We start from the raw sequence: 12,266 nt of genomic DNA on the forward strand, positions 1-12,266 counted from the left end.
ACTTTTGCTATCGCAGATAATAACTATATACATTAGAAGTAATCTTTATCTTATGATGTATATAGTTATCTTTCATAAAGAATTTATAAAATTAGTTGAAATAAATGGATTTTTAAAAAAAACACACACAATTTTTCTTTTACAAAGGGTTGATATAGTTTCTTAGCTAAGAATTCAGTTTTATAAAAGAATAAATTACAAAAGTTGATTAAGAAAGAAGCAGTAGAAAAAATTATTATCGGGATTCAAAGTGTCATATCCTTTGTTTAATCGGTTTTTAAAAATCCTATTAACGAATGAATGAATTATGTGTTCGTAGCTTAAGGACAGTAAATATTTACAAACTAATTTTTCTGATCAAAATATTCAACACTTTTTAAAATAGAATTTTATTTACGAAAAAAAGAAAAAAATATCAATTAAAAAATTGTTTATTTTTTTTATTAGACAATACCAAAAAACTCAAAAGAATCGTTATAAAAATAAAGCTTATATTTTAAGCTTATAAATCCATTAACGTCGAAAATTTATAAGAAATATGAAAGAACAAATCCAGTTTTATTATTTTTTAACTCGAATTTTTTCTTTCTTGCATTCACTCGAAACAAAAGTTACATTAAGTGGAAATAATGCTGCAAAAATCTTTGAAATTATCAAAACATAAGCTAACATTTAGTACATAACTCAGACTGGTTACTAAGTTAGTCTAACTTATGTAATATTTATTATTATTATTATTCTTTTGTTTTACTCGTAATGTAAATTTAAATTTTCCATCAATAAGAAGGTACGTTCAGCACGAGTTTAGTCATGCGTAACGATGCCAACTACTTCTAGACAGTTTAACAGTTCCAGCTGTTACCTATGAATGCAAACATATACTCTACTTGTAGCGCCTGTACAGTTGACTTTCTATTAAATGTGCCTATTGTGCAGAGACAGTACAATTACAGGAGCGAATGTTAAAATTACTTCGTTATCTTTTCAATAAATTCAAATTTCTAACTTTTATTCGTTTACTGCACAAACAAAATTTTTCCCATAAACATTTTAATAATCCATTTAAACATCAGTATTAATATTTTAAGATGTCATGTTTGAATAGATTTATTATATCAACGTTACAAGGTATAAATTTTATTTCTTTTAATTTTTATAAATTAATTAAAATTATAAACATATTAAAATAGAAATATTAACTAATTTTGCATACTTAGGTAGGATCTTTATAAAAATTTTACTTACACTGTACTGGTTATCAATTATTATAAATAATTAAGTTGTTAAAGAAGAAAAATTTTCAATAAATTTTGAATATCTTCCTTATATGAATTTAAAATAATTATTTTTAAAATAGCTTTTATAAGCATTAAAAAATGTTATATAATCTTTTATAATATGTGTTAAAATAAATGGTGTTTTTGTATTTAAAATGATATAAAATTTTAAAAATTGTTCAATCAAAAAGTTTTAAAAAATTAAAAAAAATAATAATAATAAAATTATAGTCAAACATTTTTAGTATAGAACTCTCATAAATAGCGCTACCTTTGTAAAACGCCAATGCATACCTGAATGAATACCTGTGAATGGGTCTTATAAATATTTAATAGAGAAGCCTTCAGTATTTGTCAATCACTAAATGTACGATTTTATATTACAAACGATATTGTTATCATCAAAGTCGTCTATAGACCTCATTACTACGTATAATTCTTATTGCTTAAGGTTCTTCGGTTGAGCACCACACTCCATTTAGTGCCAATCTCAGAAGTAAACAAGTGTTGGCATTGAATCGAAGTTTGACAGTATCGTAAATAAAATAACAATATACAAATATAAATTTTCATTATTGTTTCATTATTTATAATAAATTTTGTAAATCAGAAGCACGTTTTTGCATCATTTAAATGCCATTTTTGACAGTAAATTAAGTAAAATAACATTAAAATGCGTTAAACTTTATTTTTCACTTTAATAAACAAGCAATTCATCAAGAGAAATATTTTAACACAAGTTTTCCTTTGAATAATTTATTAATTTCGTAAATAACAAATAAAATTTTAAAAGTAATTAATTTGAAAAATATAGGAAAGCAACACGTTCAAAGTACCGTACGTTGACCGATAGATATATAAGATATAATATGAGCTGAATCGATTTTGATAAAGTAATAGAAGCTCAAAAAATTGAATTGGCAATATAAAAAAATAAATTTTTTGCAAAAGAGGGATGAAAGAATTTTTTCATAAGGGTGGGAAAAGGAGGGAGGTTGGAAGAACCTTAAAAAAAGTACAAGTCAACTGTCTTTTAGGTCAGTGGGTCCGTCGGAATATTGATCGAAAATCTTTGGCTAAAAATAGTTGACTTTGGTGCAGAAAAATTCTTTTCCTTTACTTCATCTAAGCGGAAACGTGGTTGGTTTTCTACGCTTCTCTAAAGAACTTTTAAAAGTTGGTTTGTCTGAATGATTTAACTTTCTATCCCCTTAGGGAATTTTTTGTTTTTTTAAATAAAAATTAAACGCTCATTTCTCTTAAATTTAAAGTGTTCTCAACTCATAAATTCAAGAATTTATGAGTTAAAATAAATTTTTATTGTCGCCTGATCGTTAGTTAGTTGCATATTCAAAATTTTAATACACATATTAAAGATATGATAATTACATTTGTTTACATTGATAGAAAGCAAAATATTTAATGTTTTAATTTTTGGATTTTTAAGATATAAAATTTATTATAAATTTGTTATTATGAAAAAAAAAAAAATATCGACATTTTTAAAAATAGAAGTAGGAAGATTTTCTGTAGTTTATTTTGTATGATAGATAATGAAAATTCCTTTCATATTTTTCATATAAATGTATTTTTATAATTTTGTTTTATTACTTTTTCCTTATTTAGAACATTTTATAATCTTTCTCAATATTAAATTATTTTAATTTAAAAATTATATTTTTTATTATACATTTTTTAAATTTCATTTATATAATAAACTCTACGTCTTTATTGCTATAAAAAATAATGATTTTTTGTATAAAGAAAATAAATTATAAAATTTCCATTATTTTTAAATAATTGGTATAATATTTCATATATTATTTAAATTAATTAAAGCAATTAAAAGCAATTATTAAAAAATGAACAAGTAAAAATGGATAAAAAATAATAATAATAAAATTCGTAAAAATAAAAAATATTTTTATTACTATTGAATTATATTAGAATTAAATCATTAAATCTAAATTTTTTTATTATAGGCTATTAATAAATATAAAATAAATTTTATTTAAGAATTAGGAAAAAAGTAAAAAAGTATTTAATAAAATTTATAATAAAATTATTATTATAAAACTGTTTGAAAAGTATCGAGTTTAATTTTAAACTTTGAATACGTCTTCCAAAAAATGATAATTATCGAAAAATATATTGAATTACAAGTTAATTTTGCTTCGATAATTTTAAACTATTAAGAAATTAAGTATGTTACATTATTATTTTTTTCTTTAATTAAACGAATATGTTGTTATAAATCTTCATATAAAATTTATGGCTTTAATGTATAGTTGTCGTTAAGAGTATAAAATTATACTTTGACTTTCAAAATAGCAAAAATTAATAGCCAAGTTTGTAAAAGTCATTAAAAGCATCGAATCATCTTCGATCGTCTTTCGATGAATGATGTGAAAGGTGTTACAGAACGTGTTTAACACATTTTCATTTGCATAAACATTTGTTATAGCTTAGACGTTCATTAATTGCTTTAAGAATCTCTTCAACAATTTTTAAAAATTTTAAAATAAGTTCTTCTACATAAAACTATATAAAGCTGTAATTGCTTTTAGGGGTCATAATTAAGAAATAAAAAATTCTTTTTATTATTACATTTTTCTATATTTTAATATATGTAATTATCTTTTGTGCTTGACTAAATTAGTGCAATTTTGTGAAACTAAATGGACAAATTAGTGATATGAGATGGATAATTCTACCATCCTTTTACTAAAGGTGGATACTACAAGTGGCAATGACGAATGGTTAGGTGTCATGATTTTCCGGTTACACAATTCATGATCAATGGTCTTTCAAGAAGTGAAAAGATTCAAGAATTAATATCAGAAAAGCGGTAGTTTGATTGAAAACATCTCGTTTATTATTTTCATACCGTAAATTTTTCATAAATAAAAATAGATTTTTACATTATATATCTTATATAAATCTATAAATATATGTACTTTTTTTAAACAACAATCTCTAAAAATTCTGAAAGATTTTCTAAGAAAATTTTGAATTGATAAAGATCATTTTTCATATTTTTTTCTTTTATAAAATAAAATATAAATCTAAAAATGTTATTAAATAAATAGTATGATATGTATCATTTATAATTTTATGTACAATACAACACTTAGTAGCTCTTTAATGTTTTTCTTTATCTTCTTACTCATTTGGGATTAACTAAGATTTTTGCCAAGAAAAATTAATCTTATTTAATCACCACTCACTTCAGAGATTAGTATTTGTTGTAAAAAGAAAATATTTTAGATTTTTTATTTTTATTTTTTATTTTTTGTTTGTGTTCAATTTAATCTTTGTTTGATCGTTTGAAATATTCAGATACATTAAATTTCAACTCGAAATAGGAGGCACTTTGTTTCTGCTTCTGACAGATTCATTTATAGAATGGAATTAAGCAATCGTGTGACTAATCATAGCCACGCTCTCTTGAAACGAGTGAGTTTCTGAACTCGTCAATCGTCTTTTTTTAATGCATTATTTTTTTATACTGTAGTTTGCTAGAATATTCAATTTTCTTCTTTAAGAAAATCGTATTATATTTCAAAAATAATTCAATTTTCTTAAAAATAATAAAATTATATATCAATATTAAATAGGATTAATGTTTTTTATTTATGCTCAGAGCATAAAAATATTTATAATAATAAAAAAAAGACTTGTAAAACTATCAAAATTTATATCTTTTAAAATAATAAACTATAAAATTCTAAAATAAATAAATTTCTGACTCTGTCAAATGTGTTAGCGTATTTTTTACAATTCAAAAAAGTAGCTTACTTCAGCATTTTGTCGGTGTGTCTGTGTGTAATGTTTGATGAATATCTCAAAAATCTTTTGAGCTAGAAACTGGAAATTTTTAGGATAGCTTTAAGATCCATAAAACACTCATCTTCAGTTTTTATCAGGTTTGAAAGACATAAATTCTAAAATATTGGAAAAAGATTCTATTGTATGACTTTAAAATATTTTCGAATTATTTGCGTTATTTATTTTTTATTGTTTTAAAATTTTCCAAAATTGAAATTACTTTTAAGTAATTATCTGATTTTAAGCTACATTTTCTATTCTTTTCGTTTTCACATTATTTCAGAATAACGTTAGAATATATTTTAATTTATGGAAAAGTTGCATAAAAATTCCGATTTATAATGTTTACGTAATGAATAATATTAATACAGAATTAGCTACTTGTAGACGAGAAATCAAAATTTAGATCTAAACTTTCTTTTCGCCAGTCATCATCTGGGTCCAGCAAACATTTGAAGAGATTTATACGTTCTAGAGCACGGGCTGCACAGCCTCACATACTAATCTAATGATTTGTGAAGTACCTCTATATCTCTTTACTTTCTATTCACTCTCGTAAAATCTTATGCGACAGAGAGGAACCAAAGTCTATCGATTGCACCTGACCGCCGCCTTTACTCTTTCAGAAGAGAATTGACGTCTAGCACACTTCAAACTCACTTTATGTGATATTTTACTATCTCCAACTTAAAAGCAAACTGGGATATCTTACTACTCAAAAGCAATATTCTTAGAGAACAGCGAACATATGTTATTTTATGTTTTATTGAATCCACAATGGGTCAATTTATATTAGAGGTCGACGAATGGCAAATATTTTTATGTGCGGTATGTACTTAACTAATAATAGATTGTATAAGCTGTTATTTGCATAGATTTATCAAAATTGTATTGTATATGTACAGTGATACACCCACACGCACCCACATACACGCGCGCACACACACACACAAACATATATATATATATATAAACCCCGAGACGTTTGACTTTATACAGTATTAATAAACCATGTAAGTACGTAAAAAGTGATTTTAATAATTAAAATATACAAATAAACAATCTTATAATTAATATTTCTAAATGAAAACTACCTTAACTATAAATAAATTTTTATGAGAGTTTAATTTTTATTTCTTAAATTTATTTTATTTTGAATTTTTATTTCAGGCATTAATTTTACTTTTATTTTAAACCTTATTTTTTTTGTGTTGTCAGTTTTAATTAGTTTGGTTTGCTATCTATAATCACTTACAATAAAACAAATGAAATTCATAAATTACAAAATAAAATAATACAAATAAGCTAAAAATAATAATGAAAAATAATTAAAAATTTCGAAAAGAATAATAATAAAAACAACGAATGATAATATATTCCATCTTAAAATATTTATTTTTTACATTAATATTAATGAATAGATTGGTTCATACGGGTGTAATCCAGAAACAGTTCAAAGTACGTTCTACATGGAATGCCACATAATGTACTGACATGTATATTTTTAATAAATTCTGCAGCACTTTTTAATTACCTAAATTAAATTTTAATTATAAACAGTAATATACAATATTTTATATATGTGTTTATATTTATTGAATTTTTATAGTGTTCTGTTATTATTATATACGATTTGGAAAGTTAATTATCGGGATTCGTTAAACTGATATCGATTTTTGATATCGGAAAGTAAAGAATCTCTCCTTTAGTTGATATTGTTATAAACTTTGGACACGAGATACCTTTAAGCAATAATCCATTTTTTTTCTTTTTATAAATTGATGTTTATATCTATCTATGTTATCTCGTGCAACATCAAATGCTTGCGTTTCTTTTTTAATGATTTTTTCGGAAATAAAATATTATAATAATACAGAAATACTTTACTTTAAAAAATTTAATATTAGATGAATAATCTAAAAGTATAATAAGTCTGTTAATTTATGTAGTTTTTCTTAAAAACGTGAGAAATGTTTAAATATGAGCATTTATCTGACATTATGATTATTATCAGTTTTAAATATTGTTTCAGAATACAGCTTGCTTAGATTGTGAGGAAAAGCATTCAAAAAATATATTTTCTTTTCTAGGAATGGAAAATATATTTTTTTAAATAAAACATTAATAAAATATCTGTAAATTGTAATACAGTCGAACTTTCAACAATGGCCACTTATAGACAATGTCTATTTTCTCAGGAACTTATTGTTTTTACAAAAATATATACAAAATAACCTCCGAACAATGGCCATTTTTTAATGTTCTCATTAGTGGCCGTTGTTTAGAGGTTTGGTCGTATTGCAACTATTATTATTCATTTTGTGAATTGTAAAAAAAAATGTGTTCAAGACAAAAATTGTGAATGCCATTTAAATAGGTTTGCTTTAGATTATATTTGAATTCTGTAGGCCTATATTAATTAATACAGTTAAATTTATCTTTGTATACTAGTACATTTATCAATTAACAGGACTTATTATATTGGAAAATTATGGATGCAGATATTTAGTCTTACAGATCAGAAATAATAATTTTGATTTAGTTCACCTGAACACACACACTTTAAGCTTGTGTTTCGGACTTGTTTGTCCCTCCTCAGCAAAATGTGTTTATTTTAATTTTTAATTATAATTGTAACAAAGAAAAACATTTTAATTGTTAATTGTAGAAAGTGCTTTTTGAATGCCTGCTGAGGAGGGACAAACAAGTCCGAAACACAAGCTTAAAGTGTATGTGTTCAGGTGAACTAAATCAAAATTATTATTTCTGATCTGTAAGACTAAATATCTGCATCCATAATTTTCCAATATAATAAGTCCTGTTAATTGATAAATGTACTAGTATACAAAGATAAATTTAAGTTATAATAAAAGACACAAAGGCATAATAATTAATACAGTTTTTAAAAATAAATTTTACAATAAAATATTATTAATTAATTAGTTTATTTTATTTTGTAAATTTTTGAAGTGATTCTTTAATGTTTATCTTTCTGCTAGCTAAAGAATGAAACAGCTTCAACAGTTCAAAAGAAAATTGAGTCTTTCTTACGCTGAATTAATCAAATATCATTACTTTTTTCTATCTCTTAGCATTGTATCCATTATCTGCTGTCACAGAAAAAGTTATTAAATAGAATCATTTGATAACTTTCTTAACTTGATATTGTTTATGAGCAAATGATGCTTATAAAACTCTTAAGGATACACTTTATCGTTAGACGTATGCTATTATCTATAAACAATATGCTTCCAGATATTTATTTTTAACATTCTAAACTTCAATTTTTCTATGTTTATATATTATTTTCTGTGTTATAATACGGTTTAGGTATTGAATTACATAAAAGTTATTGCTACAAAGATTGATGACAGTATTTATAGCTCTTTTTTTATTTAACTTTTTAAAATAGGTCCATATAAAACAAAGTGTTTAGATGCTATTACTTTCGAGATTTACTATATTTATTAAATTTTTTTTTGTACAAACGACGAAAAAATATTTAATAAATAATTCTAGCACCAAAAGTCCATCTTTGTAATATAAGATAGCAAGATTAGGAACACTGATTGAAGATTATGGTTGTCTTAATGATGATTAGTCGAGGAATCAGAAATAGATAGAAGTAAGAGTTGTCTATTCTCATTCTTTAACCAATCACTGTTGAAACATTTATTTCTTCAACCAATGTTCATTAAGCTTTCAGTTTAACAAATTTATCTGCTAGAGGATGACATATATTGACAGGCATGTTTTTAAAATTGTTTTCGTCTTTCTGCAATTTTCGAAATCAATTTGTCAATTTACAGTTCATGTTATTTATGTTATATTAAAATATATGTTGTATTTATAGATATGTTAATACAAATTAGATGTATATTTATGTGTATGCGTTTGTCTTTTTTACAAATTAATTAAATTAATTTATTTATTTATGATAACAAAATAATTACAAATAACATCTACTAGTGTTACGATGTTAAATTAGATTTTATAACAAATAAAAATAAATAATTCAAAGTAGTAAATTCTCCATTAATAACCCCGTTTATGAGAAGGATTAAGCTTAAATCTTAATCGTTTCCATCTCATAAATTTTAAAACGATATAAAACTTATTTATCATTTTTAAACCTATAAAATTGTGCTTAGTAAAGCAAATATAATTTTTATATAATAAATGTTTCCCTGATTATGATAATTTATTAAAATTTAACTCATGAAAACTGTTATTAACTTTAAATTATACACGAGAGAATTTAGTCTTTTATAATTCTAACTTTAATCTTTATTAAAATTTATGTTTTATTTTATTAAAACAAAATTTTAAAACGATACATTTGAGAATTTTATATATTTTCGGATAATTAAAATCGTAAATTGAACAAAGAATCATTTATTGTTGGAGATCAAAATCAATTAACTTCATTTAGGAGTCGGGATGCTTCACATGTACGACTAACTCTGCTAAGTTTTATGTACAAAAAAGTATACACAATATGTTTCTGCCTTTAATGATAAACGAGAACACCGAAGTGAGATGTTTCTAACTCAAAATTCATCGCCTGAAGAGAAAAACTTAATATCTTCTTACAAGTTAATAGTAGAAGTGATGGATAGCATGCTTTGTTTCCAAGAAGTGGAATGGAAGCAAAACATTTTTAAGTTAATGACAACACGTAGCTTCTTCTTTATTCGTTCAGCATCTTTCAATATACAAAATAAATACGTAATTTAAACATTTTCCAGTTTAAAGGTTTAAAAGAAAAATTAGTCAAGTATTGAATAATATCTTAACTTCCGGATATTTATGGAATGGTTGCTTTATTGAATTGTAAAGAATTTATTGTGTGTAGGATATAAGGAAATATATATATATTAAATTTGATAATATTCGTAAATTATTCAAAATTCGACAAGAGTAAATTGTATATGGGGTTCGGAAAATACTGTTATATTTTTCGAACTCCCTCTGGCGGTGTTCGTCACTAACAAGAAGTTGATGTGCAGTGGTGTGGAATGAAGTTTACTCCCAGTCCTAGCGAGATAAGAGACTAAAAAAGAACGGCTCCTTTTGTCAACTTGAATACGAGAGGCCAGGAAGGGGCGCGTTTTCTGGTTGTCTGGGGAGACAGATGTCTGGTAAACAAAAAACGTGCAATACGAGACGAAATGGGGTGAAGAGCGCAGGTAGGGTGTTGCTCTATCCACACCCGTTTCGATAATGGACTGGGCCAACTTGTTGTCAAGGCAACAAATAGGTCACCCTTAACTACTTATTACAAAGCTATGGTCCGTTTGTGATGGACGTTGGTCCAGGTGAGTTTTGTCAATATATGTTGGAATTTTATGGTGAAAATATCAAATTGTCCATCGTACGTATGAAAGCGAGATTTTATTTTTATTTCATTTTTATATTCACTCGATACAGGAAGTCATTTTTATACTCGAGTGTAGTAAGTAATGACGTATTCTTTGTATGAATGGCCGTGTATTAAGTAGCATTCAATGAGAAAGCGTGGGAATGTATAGTTTATTCTTGAAGATTATACGTCTATATAGAGACTTTTAAATTATTATTTTTTATATATATATATATATTAAGAAGTTTTAAATATTAAATAAGATTTTAAATTATACGTTATCGAATAAGTGACCCTAATAAATTAAAATTTCATTAATTGTGACGCGTTAATTAAAATCGATGCCTGTTAAAAAATTAATGATTATGTCAATACGTTTGAGTAATTATAATTATATCAAAATAATTATATATTAAATGATTTATTTTACCAAGTTGCAGTTTAGTAGAACACTTATGAATTATGGCTTTTTATATAATTTAATATTTAATTTTTTGGGTCACATATGTCTTTATGCGTTACCTATTAATTTTTATATTTAATTATACTTTCATTTAAGACTAGGAATTATTATTATTAAAATTAAATAGCGTAGATATAGATATGTAAATGTTTGTGGTTCATTTTTCAAAACTCGTTATCCAGTTATTCATCCTCTTCTCTTTAGAATTACTTAAGATAATAAAATTCAAATCTGAGATGCTCTCGGTTAAAGTACCTGTGTTTATGTATTAACTTGAATTTCTAATCACGAAAATTGACTGTAATGATAGCAAATGTACCTACTTAAGCTACACGGATGGAAAGCATTACTTGATGAGCTGTTTTCAGCAATATTGGATAAAAATGTTGTCGATTATAGACTACAAAATGGCCTTGGAAAATGGTTGTGAAGCTTGTTGCTTACATCAAAAATATGATGCTTAGATCTGATGATCTCTGACTGAGAATCAATGTTGAATACATTATTAAAAACTTTTTTCTTTTTCTTCTCCTATCAATTTTCTATTTGTGTTAAAGTTTCACTAAATAATTCTTTTGAAAAACAAAAAAAAAAAAAAAAAAAAAAAATTAAAAATTTGAACTTTGGAAACGGTTTCAAATTTAATTGAACCATAATACCGGGATATATCCTAGTTATAAGAATACATATTTGGGACAAAGTAATTAGGAAAATGATATATGATAAATCATCGTGTTCTGTTTACAAATAAATTATTTGATATAAAAAAGTAATAATGATGTAGAAGAAAAATGAGACAAAATTACACTTACTCACACGATTTTGAAACATGTCGATACTTAAAAGGCACGGTAAGTAAAGTAAAAATGGGCAATAATATGAGTAATCTCCATAAATCAACTTATTTTACATCAAATATAAAAGAGATCCAATCAGAATTTAGCAATAATAATCTCAGTGACATTTATAGAAGAAATATTTCTCTAGAAAATACCATAAAAATCCAAATAATAACTAATATTAATCATTTTAAACTGGAAAGAAATTAGGATTTATAATATGAAAATTAGCACTTATATTATTTATAATTCGTTTTTACTTATAAATAAATTAGAATTGTTTGCTTTGAAAATGATAAATCAACAACTTGTCACTTTTTTTTTTTTTTTGTTTGCTGAGTGAAGGGCGACGTCAACACTAGACGATGTCTGCTGTATATAGTTATTGATTCATACACACAACTACACTTACTAAAAACATATTTTGCCATTAGATATACCGCATCACCATTTTCTACAGTCTAGGAACTACACCAATCCATAATATACATTCACAT

The 12,266-nt window shown here is 24.6% G+C and overlaps 1 protein-coding gene across 6 annotated transcripts in view; it reads left to right on the plus strand.

Moving 5' to 3' along the window:
* The window catches only part of LOC136972618 (uncharacterized), a 264,970-nt gene that overhangs the window by 124,100 nt on the left and 128,604 nt on the right, over window positions 1-12,266 (plus strand). The window contains exon 1 of one of the 6 annotated variants that reach the window (XM_067267198.1): window positions 10,022-10,423. The exons of the other annotated variants lie outside the window; for them this stretch is intronic. The gene's annotated coding sequence lies outside the window, so the exon portion shown is untranslated. Of the gene's footprint in view, window positions 1-10,021; window positions 10,424-12,266 lie in introns of those variants that run through there. 6 annotated transcript variants of the gene reach the window in all.

This window comes from Centruroides vittatus, unplaced genomic scaffold (genome assembly GCF_030686945.1).
Source record: "Centruroides vittatus isolate TY-2023 unplaced genomic scaffold, ASM3068694v2 contig_299, whole genome shotgun sequence".
NCBI classification, from domain to species: Eukaryota; Metazoa; Arthropoda; class Arachnida; order Scorpiones; family Buthidae; genus Centruroides; species Centruroides vittatus.